We start from the raw sequence: 17,526 nt of genomic DNA on the forward strand, positions 1-17,526 counted from the left end.
AGGAAAATGCCATGCATGTTGTATATCTGGGTCTTAGTAAAGCCTTTGACACCATTCCCCACAGCGTTCTTCTGGAGAAAATGTCTGCTTATGGTGTGGATGGCTGCACTTTTGGCTGGGTGCAAAACCAGATGGATGGCCAGGCCCAGAGAGTGGTGGTGAATGGAATGACATCTGGTTGGTGGTGGTCATGAGTGGTGTTCCCCAGGGCTGTCTCGGGGCCAGTTCTGTTCAACACCTTTATCAGTGATCTGGGTGAGGCTATCAAGTGCAGGCAACACCAAGTTGAGCCTACATAATGAAATCGTAGATTTAGTGATGATTATCTCTGCTACTTTGTGGAAATACTTGGAAAAAGCTAAATTTTTTGTAGACTTTAGTGAATTCCTTCAGGTTTTACAGTTTTGATGAACGTGGCATATATAGAGAGAATTTCCAGCCAGCAGCACAAGTTCTTTCAACACTGTTAGCCACATAGTTAAAAAAAACCCTCATAATCAATGTCCTATTTTGTGTACTTTTCTAGATATTTGTGTTAACTCATTATCATCTTTTTTTTTCATAACTGTTTGTATTTTTTGAAAGAGAAAGCAAACAAACATTTGTTTTTCTATGGTTTTGGCTGTTTTCAGTATTCAAGCACACAGTGTCAAGACGCAGTGTTACTGATTTATTCTTTGAGGAGCTGTGGAAAGGAGGCAAAAGAGGACTTACCTTTGCAGGGAAATAATTTTTGCTTTTCAAGCATTATCTTCTGCCTTTGTGCACAGAGCTGTCATTGGTCGGATGAACATTTAATTTCTTTGGAATATATTTATTTTCTTAGTTTCTATATTTCTGTATATCAGTTATGTCAGACTCTGGCAGTGCTTCATTCCTTAGTAGGATATGCCAAGGCTGTTATAAATGTTGGTGACATGTTTCAATCATGTCCATTTTTACAGAACAGAATTATGCCAGCTAAGTATTAAAATATGCTTCCTTCCAACCACTGTAACTTCCCTTTAAAATTATTTAATACCAGCTAATATTCTTTAAGGGAGTAGAGAGAAGAAACACCTTTGCTACTAATGTACTGGGCTCTAGACTAATTAATTTTAATTTTCATCTCTTTGTCAGAGGAAAATTCTGGTCCAGTATACATAAAAGTAAGCAAAAAACCACCCACCTGGAGGGATTTTTCCAGTCAGTTGTAGTAATCTGCATCACAGAACTTGCTCAGAATTTGGTCATCAGACAAAATGGAAATCAATTCCTTCCCTCTCATTTTCTTTTGAGTTACTATATTATACCTATTGAAACACTACAGTAGTGCAAAAATGGCTCTCTCAATCTGGTTAGTTTGCTGAAAGCACCTGAAGTTAGAAGTATTATCTGGTTAGTGATGGGAACAGTATAACTTTCTCATGAGGAAATCAAGCTGGTCATGTATCTGTCCATATTGACTGTCCTGAAATGATTGATCTGGCTGTGAATATATAGTGAAACAGCAATGTCATTTCAAAACAGGCAATATCTGTATTTCACTGTCAGTAATTTTTGCAGAAGAAGGCTGTGCTTAATATCTATCACTATCTTTCAAGCAGTAGAAGACTTAAATATGTAGTACAAAGTACAAGAATAGAAGGTAATTTTTCTTAGACTCTATAACACAATTGTCTTAATTTATTTTCTGTGTTTTCAAATTTTATCCAGACATCATGCTAAGCTCTTAAACATCATTGTATTTACCTTCTTATGCTGACATGTTTCCTAGGTTGTCAGTTGAACAATTCAGTACTATTAGACATGAAATTTTAATCTGACAGTAAAATCAAACAAAAAGGTGGTTTGGGCTGTCCTTTGCTTTTGGGTAGTTGCTTTCCCTTTCCCTGTCTTTCCTGTCTGACCATTGTATACTTTAATTGTTCATAGGAAATCCTGGCTTTAGCTTATATCAGTTAGAATTTGGCCATCAAGCTCAGTGTAGAACAGATTGACACTCAGATTGTCTGTTGATTCAACAAGTAAAAGATGTAACCACTTTTGGTGAATTTTATCAAAGAAGTATGTTAGTTCATTTGCTATTTAATAGAATATTATTTAGTTTCTCTTTTCATTTATTATCTTTCATTAATTTTAATTAAACTGTGTACATTTCAATTAAAATACAATCATTTCATCATTAACTTCACCGTAATTTCTAAAATATCTCAAGGTGCTCTAGGAATAAGCTTTTGGTTTTTAAGCAAATGGAAGCCACAGAGACATTCTTAATATCAACATTTCTTTTTGTAAGAACATTTCCAGCCTAAAGATATGGATGAAAAACTTAAATGTTTTTAAATAGAGACATTTTATAGGTTCCAGATACTTGTTTTATCTTAAAAAATGCTTGAGTCACAGTGAATAGATATTAAGGAGTAAAAAAAAATATTGAAAGCGTGGACCCATTGCTCCAGAGAACCTCAGCAATTAAATGCCTTCATTTTTGTTATCTAAATATTTATAAAGGCTGAGGTCAGTAAACTGGACCAGAAAGGGAAAAATCTGGTTAGATACATAGGCAGCATGTTAAATGCAATGAACAGGAAGATCAACTAAATCAAGTTAAGCAAGTGAACCCGCAACTGGAGCATGAACAGATTCATACATAACTGGTATTATATTCTTCATTTGTCTTTATGTACAACATACATTCACCTAGAAGAGAGCTAGAGAGGTACTCTTTACAAGAGCATTTACTGATGTGAGAAAGGCTGAAAAAACCCACAACTAAATGCTGAAAGAGGATTGTTTAGATTACATTTTTAGGAATATTAGAATTATAAGATTAGATATTAGGAAGAAATTAATTACTTTGAGGGTGGTGAGATGCTAGAAAAGGTTTCCCAGGGAGGCTGTGGATGCCCCATCCCTAGAAGTATTCAAGGCCTGTTTGAATGGGACTTTGAGCAACCAGTCTAGTGAAAGTTGTCCCTGCCAATGGTAGGAGATTTGGAACTAGATTATCTTTGAGGTCACTTCCAACTCAAACATTCTATAGCTCTATGATTCTATGGGGTTTTTTTCATATAAAGATATTATGATGGGTTCATATAAAAATTATACTTATCATAGAAAGGGCTCAGAGGTTCAGGGCTAAGAAAGCCTTCTCTATTTTAGGTGGAACTTCCTTCCAAATTGTTATGTAATTTCCAATGTGTTTCAAGTAATTTCCAATGTGTTTCAAGTATATATACATGCAGCCTAATGACATTTGAACCAAAAGTTGGTCTGAAACCAATGCTGCCATGCTATGCATTAAAATGAAGATAGTAACAACTTAATGTCTACAGTGTCCTTACTTGGAAATGGCTGATGGCATCATTATTGTTCCTTACACATTGTTTTGGCACCTTCTGTAATGTCTCAAAAGCAGGGAAATAGCTTAGGGTGTGACAGGGTTTGCTTACTGGTGTTTATTCAACTGTTCAAACCAGATGTCCTGCCAATAAAGTTGAAAATTATACTGAGGCATACATGGCATGGATACTGATGTGCATCTGTTGCAGGTTTTATCCAGAAAAATGATGTCCTAGTCTAATAAGAGCCCAAATAGGGAAGACTGGGAACCTATGACAGATTCAAACTTTCAGCAAGAGCTTTTAGAGCACAAACAGTTGACATAGATTTTTTTTTATTTCTTAAGACTCCTATATATTTTCATTCTTTAAAAAAATAAAGAAACCTTAATACGCAGCAAAAAAAGGTGTGTGAGAAAGCTTGAAATAAGCAATATGTAGCAAATCATAAGTACACAGGAAAACATAATTTCATGGGTATCTCTTCTCCAACCTTTTGCTGGGATACCATGTCTGGACATGACTACTACCTGCTGGGGTGAGCGCTCCCTGAGTACTCTCTCTGCCAGTGCACAGAAATGCTGGTTGTAGCAACCTTTTCATATTTGTCTGCTACTGTGAATTTACACTAGGCAGAGCAGACACTTGGAAAACAGTGCTAACTTCTGCAGCTTACTATCATTAATGACATTTCTCAGTTCTGCAGTTTGTATACAATAGTTCTGGACAATCAGAGTGAGTGGAACTTACACTGACACACTTGAAAAAGGATGAATGTCTTCTTATTCTTAAATTGAAATCCTCATAGGTGTTGTCAACACAGCTGATATTGCAAGTCCATTGATCTTGCCTTGAGAGCTTTGGTTCTGAGCCAGAGGCATGGTGGGTTTTTTAATTAACTGACATGGGATTGCAATTAGGCACAGTGTTTAGAACAACACACCTCTCATAGAGTAAGAATCAAATTTTTGCTGAGAACAAGGTCCTAAATGGACTGTTGTTCTAACAGAGCACCTATCACCTCACAGTAGTAAACTGTTTAATTGTCAAAAGATCTCTCCCTGCCTCTCCAAACTAGCTTATGAAAACAGAACAGAGTTTATTTTTTCGTGCCTGCTCTCTTTCCTTGTAGTTTTGCTCATAAAGCTGCTATCAATGTAGATGTTCTTCTGTACTCTGAGCAATGTGAAGAAACTTGGATATAATATATTTAAAAAAGCTATTTACTATTCTTAAAAAAAAGAAGTTTAAGGATGGATGACTATTGGACCAAAGATTCTACCTGCAGTTCTACTACCTTCTAACAAAAGTCCCATGTTATCATAAGTGTAATTCAAGGACAAGACAATTGTAAAACTCATATAAAGGTGAGAAATCAAGAAATACTTTAGTGAAATGTTTAATTAGGCAAGAAAACATCTATGGTTACATAAATATATAAATACATAGCCCTTAGAAAGAACAAATGCTAGCTACAAGAGAAGGTTAGACTAAATAGTTATTTCTTTTGGGGCTAGATGCATATTTTTGGATAGAATTCTGAACACATATTTTGATATTTAATTAGTAGAATTTGAAATTTATTTTATTCCCAAATAATGTACACTGAAACATTGATATATACAGGAATCTTTCCCTTAAATTTCTAAAAGGGCAGACTGTTTAGTCATCCCAAAGATATTTAGTTTTAGAAAAACATATTAATAAAAAATGCTATGTAGTTTGGTCATAAAGACACTTTAATAGTATGTGTCCTTAATGTGATTTGCCCACCACACAGTCAGGGGTGAGTTTTCTGTGCAAAGTGGACAGGAAGTCGGTGCAAAGGCATACAAGTGAAAGATGTTAGTAAGCTACATACTCTGTATGAGTACTGTCTTCATCAGCTGGATTCTCTTAGTTAATGTGATTAAATAATGAGCTCTTCTAAATTGAATTCAACTTGAGTCATGACATTAAATTCTCATTTCCTGATAAGTTAGACCTTGCTCTTGGTTTGAAGATAACTGCCTTCCTTGTACCATACTTGTTTTCTGTGGGAAGCAAGGACATAATCTGAAGAAGTTTTCCCTCTCCTGAAACCTAGAATAGAAAAGTTTTAGCTCTACACTAACAAAGTGTGTCAAAAACTGTTTATTACTTTCAAGTCTAGTATTTCATGGCCCTATAGGTTAAGAAATTGGAATTCACTGCTATTCGGGGTAATCTTCTGAGGACACTATGAAGAATGGAAAACTTTATCAAACATGTAAGAGCATTACATAAATCATATATGGGAAGAACAGAATGGTTGATGTTGGAAGAGACCTCCAAAGTTCATCTGGTTCAACACCTCTGCTCAAATATGATTGCCTAGAAGCAGTCACCCAGGACCATGTCCAGACAACTTTTGAATATCTCCAAGGATGGAGACTCTACAACATTCCTTGGCAACCTGTGCCAGTGCTTAGAGTGAAAAAAATATTCTGGTGCTCAGAGGGAACCTCTTGTGTTTCACTCTGTGCCCCTTGTCTCTGGTCCTGTCACTGAACACTACTGAGAAGAGTCTCTTTACACTTCCAGGTATTCACGGGTCTTGATAAGAACCTCCTGAGCCTTCCCTTCTCTGGGCTGAACAGTCCCTGCTCATGGGACTAAATCATATTTGTGGCCCTTTGTTATCTCACTCTCGTATGTCCGTGGCTCTTTTTCAGTGGGGAGCCCAGGACAGAGAATTCCAGGTGTGGCCTCACCAGCACTGATTTAAAAGGGAAGGACCCCCTACATCAACCTGCTGGCAATCCCTTGCCTAGTGCAGATGAGGACAACATTCCCCTTTCTTGCAGCTGGTTGGACACACTGTTGGCTCATATTCAGCTGGTTTTCACTAGCAACTCCAGGGTGTTTTCTGCAAAACTGGTTTCCAGATGTTCACCCTCTAGTGTAAATTGGAAAATGAGGTTATTTCTCCTTTGGTGACAGACTTTGTACTTCCCCTGGTTGAACTTCATGGTGTCCTTTTTAGCCCATTTCTCCAGACTGCCAAGATGCCTCCAAATTGCATCATGCCCCTCTAATGTATCAGACACTTCTTGCTGTTTTGTTATAAGCAAAATTACAGGGAGTACATTCTGCCCCATTATCCAGATTCTTAATGAACATGTTTAACAAGACCTTTGTAAAAGTTCTTCAAAGCATTGACATAACAGAAATCCCTACGCCAAATTTATGATAAATCCTGTTTGATGGAAGATTCTTATTAAATACTCTGAAAAAAAAATCAGAATTTCTTAGAAAACTTTTGCATTAGAGCTAATATTATTACCTGGAGCACAATTTTCCAATGCTGCCATTATCTTGTTGCAATAATTCCAAAACATTAGACTCCTACAAGTACGAGGTTGTTACTCAGCTTCAGATAAACCATTAGAATAAACCTCAGATTAACCATTAGAATGTGAAAAAAACCCCCAACTAATTGAAGTCTCATATATACAGAATTCATATCTAATATTTCTATCTTATTAATTTATAAACTACTGGACGATAATTTGAATAAATAGTATAGTTCTAGTTCAGTACACATCAGATAAAAATTAATCTGGGTTTTTTAGTTTTATACTACCCTAATTTTTCTTTTTTTTTTAGTGTTTAGTAGATTGGGTGGAAAACTAAGGCTTTATCACATTTACATCTTTTATAGCAAGCATAGCTGCACTGACACAATAGACAATAGCAAGCAAGATAATAGTTGTCTTGACTTTGCCTGCAGAAGCTATCTGAAAAAAGCATTTACCTTTTTGTTTGTTTTCTTTTCTTTTTTTTCCCTAAGATATCTAAAACTAAAATACTGCAAATCCTCTTTACCTTTTGTTTTGTTTGTGCGTAGAGCATAAACCACATTTAACACATAATTATTTATTATGTATTTGTTGTAGTCATTTTAGAAACCAAAATCACTTCCTGTCCTGCTGTTTTCAATCTAGTCGCTGGATTCACCAGGGCTAGAGGCTGGCCAGTACAGTAAAGAATAAGTGAGAACTTTTAAATCAAACTGTACTGCGTGTACCAAATTCACAGCTTTAAAATAAAAAATGACATTATTTTGGAAGGCACCTTGGTTAGAGATTGGCTAGAAAAGCATTGAAATTATTGATGAGAGAAAGGAGACTACAAAGAACTGATAAATAAGGTTAAATATACAGAAGAAAAAAATAAGATTCTGAAAATATGATTAATTTAAGGGGAAAAAAACGGAATTCTGATGTTCTCTTGCTAATTGAGGAGGAGGATAAGATCCATCACTATGCAGATAGCTGCAAGTGTTAAAATATATTTGGTTTATGTCTGAAAAGCAGCTGAATAAGGCTGTGGTTTTCTGAGTAGCCAGGCGGTGGTTATGCCCTAGGCAAGGCTCCTTCATGTCTCCTGCAGATTTTTTTCCTAGAGTTTCTTCCATGTGTTTTTCAGACACTGCTGTTTCTTCAACCACAGGATAAACCAGGTCAAGGAGATTACTTGGAGCTATCAAAAGTAGAAAAAAAATGCAGGGGGATTCTTCAGCTGGATCATCTTCCATATACAATCCAAACTTTATTTTGTGTTTTCTGTCAAAATCGAGTTTACTGAAATACCATCCAGATAAGAGCATTTGGTTCAGGAAGGGTGTTTGACATCTTGTCAAGCATCTGACACCTTGTCAGATCATCACTGAACAGCTATCAGAAATACATTCATGGATCATCACCATTAATTGTGTTACAACTCCTTGTCCATCCACTGGGACAAAGTTTTTCGTACTTCTGGTAAGCAGGAAGGAAGCATCTGTGTGAGGGAACTATGAAGCAGAATATCTGCTTCATAAACTGCCTTGGCAGATTGGGGGGAAGGGAAGGATTTATTACCACACATTAAAAGAACTACAAATGAGAGAGACCGAAAAATTTTTCAGCCCTTCAATACGGCCTTTATTTTGACTATGCACAGTCACAGTAGGATACATCAAATACAGTAACAATGACCTGAAAAATTGAAGATGATAAACTTGTAAATGTAATCTAATGGAGCATTAGTGAATTTTCAGAGGGACCCCTTTTGTACATTGTCAGTGGTCTGGAAGAAGACAAGATTATTGCTGTTATATTGTGTACATGGAATAAAAATGCCGAAGTGCTAAATGAGAATTTTTAGGTTTTTTTTCTTGGCTGAGTTTTTGTTGAGATCTCAAAAATATCATCCTTGAGATGTGAATTTTACAAAATTATAGTAGAAAGAAAGTATGCTGGATTTTATGCAATTAGTATTTAATTGTTGGGACACAGTCTTGGCATGATTTTTCATCTATAACTATGGCAAATTTTAATACAATTACAGAGACATTACCAGCTTTTGTATGAAGACAGAGGATGCTGTTACTTCAATATTGTTTATTTATTGATTGTCTGATACTTTGAAGAATAGTACAGCAAATGTTCATGGTTTCAGAAGAGTTATTGGAAATATCTGAAGCCTGAGAACTAACTTATTGAGAGACACAAGAAAAATCTGGTGACATTAATCTTTGTAGAAATATCAGAAGAGTTTATTTTTGCACAATGTCAAGCAACTATAGAAGTAGAAAATTAGTGCTAGAGGCCCTCTTAATGAAGCAGAAAGCAATGAGTTTCAAGGATGTTGAAGAGAGAAAGCTAGAAAAATTCATATCAGAAATTAAGCTTTTTTTTTAACAGTGTGTGTTACTGATGTTGAACAAGCCTACCAGATTCTAAAGTAGATTTTTCATGCACCTGAATTGTTTAGTTCTAAATTACATGTGTTTTTAAATAATAAACATTACCTAAAAGAAAAGCTATAGGAGAAAATAAATACTTGAGGAAATTAATTGCTTTGTATAGAACAGATAGAATTGCCATTCTTACCTTAAAATATTTATTTATGATCTTGAGTATGAAGAATCATATTTTATATTTTTTGGAATAACTGGGCATCTTTTGAATACTCATGAGCAGGTTTTGCGCTTTTTTTTAAGGCTACAGAAAGCAAGTTCAAACTACCTTAAGGGCTAAATGAATACCACATGCTGTCTTAGATCCTAACACGTTTTCACTTCTGAAGAATAAACAATAAATGGGAATTAGCCTTAAAATTTATTTTTTTAAAACTCTCTGTCACGTAGCTCTCTGTTTGCTTTGAACAAAGGGAATTCAGTGAGTTAGATTTCAAAAGAACTCAAAGAAATGACATCTCAAAGAAATGGCCAAATAACTTGAAACTTCTCTCTCCGTCTTTGTGTCTGTCTTTGTGTCTGTTTTCCTCTATCTCAAAATTACATGATGAGGGATGCTTGTGACACAGGCTTTTAAATAAATAGCCAAACTGTTACCTAGAAAACAGCTGAGGTAATTTTGAACTTTAAGAAACTCTGTAGCATTGTGATCCCAGGTTGAAAGACAAAATCCAGGGAAGTCATAGAAATTATATCCATCCTTTGTCCAAAAAATCAACAGTTAAATTCAGCAAAACAGTCTTAGAGTAATTTCTGGTTGTCTTTAAACTTGTTTTCTTATCTAAATTGCATACAAATCAGCCCTCTGGGATAGCTAATTTGATGGCTAGTTGAGTTTTGCCCTTTTTAGCAAGAACTCAATCTTAATTACGAAACTGTGAAATGGCAAAAGTTTTAGCAAAGATATAGCATTTACAGATTTGGTTAATATTTTCCCTATTATATTTACTAAATAATGAAACAAAATACACATATTGGAGACAAATATAGGATAATAAAACGAGTTATTCTAAATATTTAATCACTTTAGATTTAGAAATATAAAATTATTATTTAAGGAGCTCACATCTGGGACATTCAAAGTCTTATTTACGTTTATAGTAACTGGAGTTGGATTAGGAGCAAGAATGAAATAACCACAACTGTGCTTATGTATGTTTTGCTATTATATGACTGGACATACTTTTAATTACCAAACAAGTAAAAGTGAGCAACACTTGACATACTGGTAACTGAACTCACCTAGTAACACCAGATGTTTGAAAATGATTGACCAGCTGACTGAAGATCTGTCTTTATCACAGAGGGGTCATAAAAAAAGCCCTAAGAAACAGTCATGCTCAAAGAATACTATAAACAATATGCCTAAAAATTCAAAGGCTTGAGGACTATCTTCAAAAGGCAATTTATTTAGTTTTCTTTTTTAAACCAGAAGTAAGCATTGTGATTTTTAACCATATTCAATTCATGGTTTATCTTATGTATTGTATATATCAGAATATACCCTGTACTTTTAAAAGATTTCTGAGAAGGAGAATGTTGCATTTCAACTGCAGTCTGATTTGGCAGATACCAATCCAACAGTGGATATTTCATGTAAAATTTATGCGCTTGGATTTTTTCAAAAAGATAAGTAAATACATTGCATAATCACTGAAATTAATTAACCCAACCAGAATTAAATAAAATTAATCAAGTAGTTATATAGACTTTTTGGAGTCAGAATAATAGTACCATTATCTAATTGTGTCTTTGCAGAAAATGAAGAGATAAATCTGCTTTTTAGGATTACAAATGAGAAATTTCTTTTACATATAAATTTAATAAATCTTTCCAAATATTCTGTTCACTGAAAATAAAATACAAATCAAAGGTAGAGACATGTTCAACATTTGAAATCTGGAAATGGAGCTATAATTTATATTTGTTAAATGATAGATAACTGACTCAGGACATCTGGTATAATGCACAATAATTTCTAATATAAAACATGAGCTTGTGATGTTGAAAAATCAATACAATGAAAAATCCTCTAGAGTTGAAGAATGTGAGTAGATCATACAGGAACAAAAAGCTGAAGTTGCTAATATACTTGACCAAAATAAAAAAAATGTCTGTTCTTGAAATTGAAAAACTAGACAAGACCTTGCAGTCGCTGCATCTGGATGTAATAGCTTCCCAGCAGAAACACAAAGTGGAACTTGCTCAGCTAGAACAGCAGATAACACAGCTTGAAAGAGACCTTAGAGATGCCAGGAATTTATTGTCAAAATGATCAGGTATGCTTTTGCTATGAGAATGAGCAAAAGAGCTCTCTCTTCAGAAATCACATTGCAAATGTGAAGAAGCCGGGCATGCACTACCTTATACACATTTGTTATGAATTCTTCGGAAAAAATACTTTATCACTAATTTTGTAAGTACATATATCTCGGGTTTTGTCTCTAAATTCAAGATATGTTAGAGTTTGTGATAGCAATGCTAACAAAATGCATACTGATAAAAATAAAATTAGTACAGTAACATGACTTCTTCCATTATGTTTGCAGGTATTTTTATAACTCTATTTGCCAGTTTTAACTATAAAACCCATTCATATACATTTTCAGTGTCAGAAATCTATCTTGTCATACTTTTTCTTTGGATGAAACGTACATAGAAGTTTTATTTACTCTTTTCACTTTTCGCTGCGGATGTTTCGTGCACAAAAAATGTTCATAAGATGGAGAGGTTTGGGCTTTATTAATAGCATGATATCTCTATCAATAAATGCACAATGAGCAGAAACTATTTCTACTTATTTGGGAACTTTGCCAAATATATAACTTCAATTGCCAGTGACAGCATTTAAGATACTCTGTTTCTGTTGTTAATATTTTGTTTGGGGCTTTTTTTAATAGTATACTCAAAACAATAAAAATTAACAAGCCCTTAATTTTCTATTTGGTTTATGAAAGAGATGTACAAGGTATAAGACATCTGCAGAGAGCTTTGAAATCAACTAATGAGGAACTAGTGCTGATTGTTTAATTTCTAATCTTTTGTTAAACAAAAAGAACAACAGAAGGGAATTACCTTCCAAACAATCTTTCCCCTGTAATTAGAACCTTTTCATTGTTTACCAAATAAACAGAAAGAAATAGAAACATATTACTGCAGCAGGATATTGTACCCTGTCTATTACATTTTGCACACCTGAAAAAATATGTTAATACAAATAATTGTTGTCATGTTAGCATCACTGGTTTCAAGCTGTCTGAAACAATTTTACATTCTCAATAAGGAATATTTAACATTTGAACCAAAAACAGTACAGCACGAATAATTAAAGGCTTAAGTTAAATACATAGACAGTCATTTAAATTTAGATCTGCAATAACATTTACTATTATTCTCTAAGGCTTTGACTGTGCTTGACAGAAACAAAGTACTCTGGGATTAATTTCAAGAAATGGTGCCAACTGTGCGCAATTTGCTGTAATTAAGACATGAAAGAGTACTAAATATTCAGATTAAAAGAAGCATGATGGAGCATGATAGAGAATCAAGGTGTGGCATCAAGCCAATAAAGCACAGTCAGTCATGAATGCTCAATAGTGATTGATATGAAACTTATACCTATAAACTTGTAGCATGTACTTAACAACTGTGCAGATAAAAATTAAAATCATGGCACTGTGTTTTAAGGAAAAGGGCTCTCCTAAATCGAAAGTCCAAAGTGTGTGTAACATTTTTAAACAATAACGAAACAGAGCCCAATAATGTTTAATTTTACGCAAATAAGATGCTTAAACAATGAAATAGGGAAAAAAAAGGTAGCAGGGTAGTTTTTTTCCTTTGGGATATCCCTATGCTTTGGGATATCCCTATGGCTACATCAACCTACAGCATTCACCAGAGTGCCAAATGAAAGAGGTCTGTAGCAGTTGGAACCAAGAGATTAAGTACCCCCCTCCTTTTTTTTTATTCATCAAACATTTTCCCTTTTTCTTTAAAGAAAAAGTATTCATTTAGATCAAACTGCATTTCCCATTTTTCTCTCAGAATTAGATGGAATATTTCTTCTTGCCTTTGAACTTATAAGTATTGATTAATGATGTATTTATTGTAATACTGAATCTTTTCTTCAACAGACTTTTCTAAATTAAAGTCCTTGTAACTTTTTGATCCTAGAGGAGATGTGGGTACTTGACCCAATTGCTAATGAGGTGCTGTATAATCTCATGTATCCTATAGCTCAAAATAGCAGGATGCAGTATAAAAAGTACATCATGAAAGGCCCTCTTGGAATGCCTTTTGTCTTCACAGGCAATACGCAAAAGAGATGACCTTGTGAGAAAGTCGGAAGCCGATTTCCTGCGGGCAAGAGAGGGTATCAAAGCAAAAGTGGCTGAGGTGGAGCACCTTGACAGTGTGGTCAAGAAACTGAAAGCCAGTATCCAGGACACACAGAAAGAAAAGAATCAGACAGAGACAGCAACCACCATACTGAGAACTGAGATTCAGCAGCTAAATCAGTAACTGCAGGGTGTGCATAAGCAGCACAGAAAGACAGGTAATAATGTACAAAAATAGTAATATTACAGAAATATGAATTTTGTACAGTCTAATGGAATAGAATTTTCAATATGGGCATATGATTGTTGCAATCAAATGAATATAAAAGGTTCCCTGTTCAGCTCTAGGGTAAATTTACAGATACAGACTGTGACTTCATCAAAACAAAACAAACACAACCGGTTCTTTTTTCAGTAGTTCTATTTCTGTCCTATAATCCTTGTATTGATTTGGTGAAACATCTATTTCTGTGCCAGAACACCTGTTCAGTCATTGGCAATGGAAAATGCAATTAAAACGTAACAAGTTTGATATAATTCCTAATATTTTAGGTGACTTTTAAAACTGATATGATTAATCCCAGTATAGATAAGTTAACAACTTTAGCAATAGTGCATTGATGCATGGGGTATTTTTTTTCAGGAGAGTAGTTTACACAGAAGCAAAACAAGATGGAAAAACAAGGAATCATTTCATTATGGGCAATAAACTGCTTTAAAAAATTTTTGGTTGATACTTTTGGTTTTCACAGTAACATGTGCTAGAACTAGTTTTCAAAAGTAAGCAAATGCAACAAGGAAATTGCATTATTAATATTTTGAAGTCACAGTATAGTAGAGCTTGAAATATACTACTTTTACCAAATAAAATATTAATGAAGTCATTTGGAACATAATAGACAGCCTGTGTCAACCCCTTAATTTTCTCTTCCACTATTCACAACATTGCCAGATACGTGTTTCTGGATAAAACCCCCTAGAGGTCTGCTGCAAATTCTTTTTCAATACAACCAGATCATTGCAGATAATTGTATTACACAGGGTATTGATCCAAAATCGTTGTGCACCGGAAACATCTGAAAAAACATGATTATAGCTTTCTGGTTATTGTTCGTACATCATATAAGCAGGCTTTTGTGTGAATCACCTGTAAGAAAGGCAAGGTGGAAACATCAGAGAAATTACCTCTTTACAAGAATCTATTGATCACTTTAAATCAAAGAAGTATGTTTGACATAAGATTACCTGCCAGTTTGAACATTAGGTACACTATGTTATAGCCTGGGGCAGTTGTAAGTCTGACAAAGGGATTGTAAATAAAGCATGCAGCTGCTAGCGCCTCTGGCTTGGGATCAACCAAGGCTCAAGTCCAAGGCATAGGTAAACTTAAAATAATTTAACCCTTTTTTACCAGGACACATTGTGAGTTGAACCTGATTATTAAAAGTAGCGATTAAATCACCTTGTGTATGTTTAAATAGCTATGCAATTACAAAAAATACGTTGTTGGATCTGTTTACAAAGCAAAGCAGATATAAATAAAATAAATTTGTGAAGATTGTTCTGTCTCCGCACAACAGATCACAGCTCTAAACTACTTCTAAGAACTTCTAAAGCACTGTTAAGGATCTGCTTCAGGATAATACATACAGTGCTATTTCACAAAATTGACAGGAACTTAATAGGTTTTAAAATTAAAATAAACCTAATTTTTGATATAAAGGAGTGTCTTCTGGAAAAACAATTAAACAGAGCAACAACTGGAAAACTTTTAATGGCAGAGATTTATATTACATGAGAAATATTTACCCTTCTTGTGATTTCAAAACCCAATCGAATACTTGGAGCCCACAGATAAATAAGGTTACTCAAACAAGTAGTTATATTATTTCCAGAGAGACAATCTACCACACTAAAGTTATTAAAAAATATATTGCAAAAATGGGTCCAAAATGCACTGAAAATATATTTTATATATATATTATAATTCTTTTTGACTGATGACAGCTTATGTTTGACTTTACCAGTACTGCTCATTTTTTAGATATGAAAGCAAAGTCGGTTATGCGTTGTTTTTTAAGCTGTACATTTTTTTAAACACGTGTTGACACTAATAACAGTTTAACTCATTAGTTCACAAAGATTCATATTTGCTTGATATCCAGTAAGGATGAACTCTGGGTGATACCTACTACTTGTTAAACATTTAGTTCTTAATGTTAGCTGTGTAGCTTTCTGATGCAAAAATTTAAATTTAAACAGTTTATATACAGCACTTTTACTCATGGAAATGGTGACTGTTGCTGTGTTCTGTGATAAGTCAGGATATGTTATGTCAATTAGAAAAGAACAAAGCAATTTCTTATATAAGGAAATTGATCTTCTGAATGTTCTGAATTCATAAATGAAGATATGATAGTTGAATTTAGATCCTGTGCATATGGTGAATGTTGTCAGACATTAAAGACAATAAATGCAGAATCATGTTAACAGAGCACAAATGTTTTTCTTTAAGGGATTCTTTCAATCTAAACCTGGAAAATACTGTTTTCTGACTTCATTGAAGTCGAGTGTATTTTCACTCTTTAATATTATATTATGGCACATTAAAACCAGGGGTTTTAATCTATGATCACATAAATGCCTCTTTTATATATGTATTTATTGAACTGCTATCACTAACAGATTCACAATTTCTTATATTTTTCTTTTGTCAAATTTCAAAATAATTTGAATACTGCAGAATAAAGGAACGATGTGCTATAAAATGCTTGTTGTGAAGCACTTGTTTTAAGGCTTAGTTTTATTCCACAGTATCCTAGACCTGTGCACTACATGTGTCTATATGTCTAAAGTCATATATTTATGAAAGAGCATAAAAACAAATACATGTATGTGGATTTATGTCTGTGCAGGAACACATACACCTGCACACTAACACAGACTCATGTGTGCACATACTAAGGGCTAAATATTTAAATTAAAGTCTATGTACATGTATCTTTTAGGAAAATGGTCAACAAAGAACAAAGGAAAAATGTCTTTGTCTTAAATCACTTATTTTTCTGAGAGCTGGCAGTGCACGGCTATGGTTTCTTTTGGTCTAAGGAAAGATTGCCATCTATTGGATGACCTTGGAAAAGAACGGGTTTTTACTATGCATGGGCTCTGTAATTCATGAAAAAATATAATGAAATTGAAGACTTCAAGATTAAATTGTACATGTTACTATTGTTAAATGGTATAAAAGCTGCTTTATTTTCAAAACTGTGATTTTGAATTCTAGATTGACTTATACTGCAAAATACAAAGGCAATAGGTGTTTGCTTCAGAAGGAATGAAATACTGGATGTGCATGTATACAGTAAGATCTGATAGCAGTTTAAATGTTTTCAGTATATTGAATCCAAGTTTCTTTATTTAAGTTTACTGTAATACAATGAAAGAGACTTAAGCCAGCTCTTAATAGATTTATAACATATTTTCCTCTCAAGATTTGGGAATGGAATGATGCTCTTCTCCTGAAAACAGTATTTGCCCAGCTCTTACCGAGGGTTGCACTGCATTGCATTTAAAACAAAAATATTGCTCTGCTTGAGCTTAAAATGCAAAGCTTTCTTTTTTTTTTCTTTTTTTTTTTTAACTTACAGGCAAAGAACTTGCCAGTCAAGATGAAAAACTTCTTCTAATGGAATCCAGCTTGAAAGCAACTCAAGAGCAGCTAAGTGAGCAAATAGCAGAAACAGTTCGCCAAGAACAGAACAGTAGAAAATCACAGACGGAGAGCTGAAGACCTTGAGAAAACATATTCTAACTTCTGAAGAAGAAATGAGTGATTACAAGTGAGTTACTTATTTTTTGGTATTTGAGAAACAAAAGACATTAAAGTCAGCAGTAAATCCTTTTAATATGTACTGTATTAATCCTTTCTCTCAGGTACGATGCAGTGTTAATATGTTCTGTAACTCTATTGAATAAACGATTAAATCTAAATGATCGATTAATGTATGTTTTAAAATATGACCTGCACTTAAAAAATTGAGTGTTAAAAAGTACTATTAGTAGGAGTCTGGTTTATTTTTAAAATTGATATTCTTTAGCG

At 34.1% G+C, this 17,526-nt stretch overlaps 1 long non-coding RNA gene across 2 annotated transcripts in view; it reads left to right on the forward strand.

The window, feature by feature from the left end:
• Positions 1 to 16,557: 16,557 nt before the first annotated feature.
• Positions 16,558 to 17,526, forward strand: part of LOC115913634 — a 33,628-nt gene continuing 32,659 nt past the window's right edge. The window contains exons 1-2 of one of the 2 annotated variants that reach the window (XR_004061399.1): positions 16,558 to 16,665; positions 17,075 to 17,266. This is a non-coding gene — a long non-coding RNA (uncharacterized LOC115913634). The other variant, XR_004061397.1, reaches the window with a different exon arrangement.

Source organism: Camarhynchus parvulus, chromosome 2, assembly GCF_901933205.1.
Source record: "Camarhynchus parvulus chromosome 2, STF_HiC, whole genome shotgun sequence".
NCBI classification, from domain to species: Eukaryota; Metazoa; Chordata; class Aves; order Passeriformes; family Thraupidae; genus Camarhynchus; species Camarhynchus parvulus.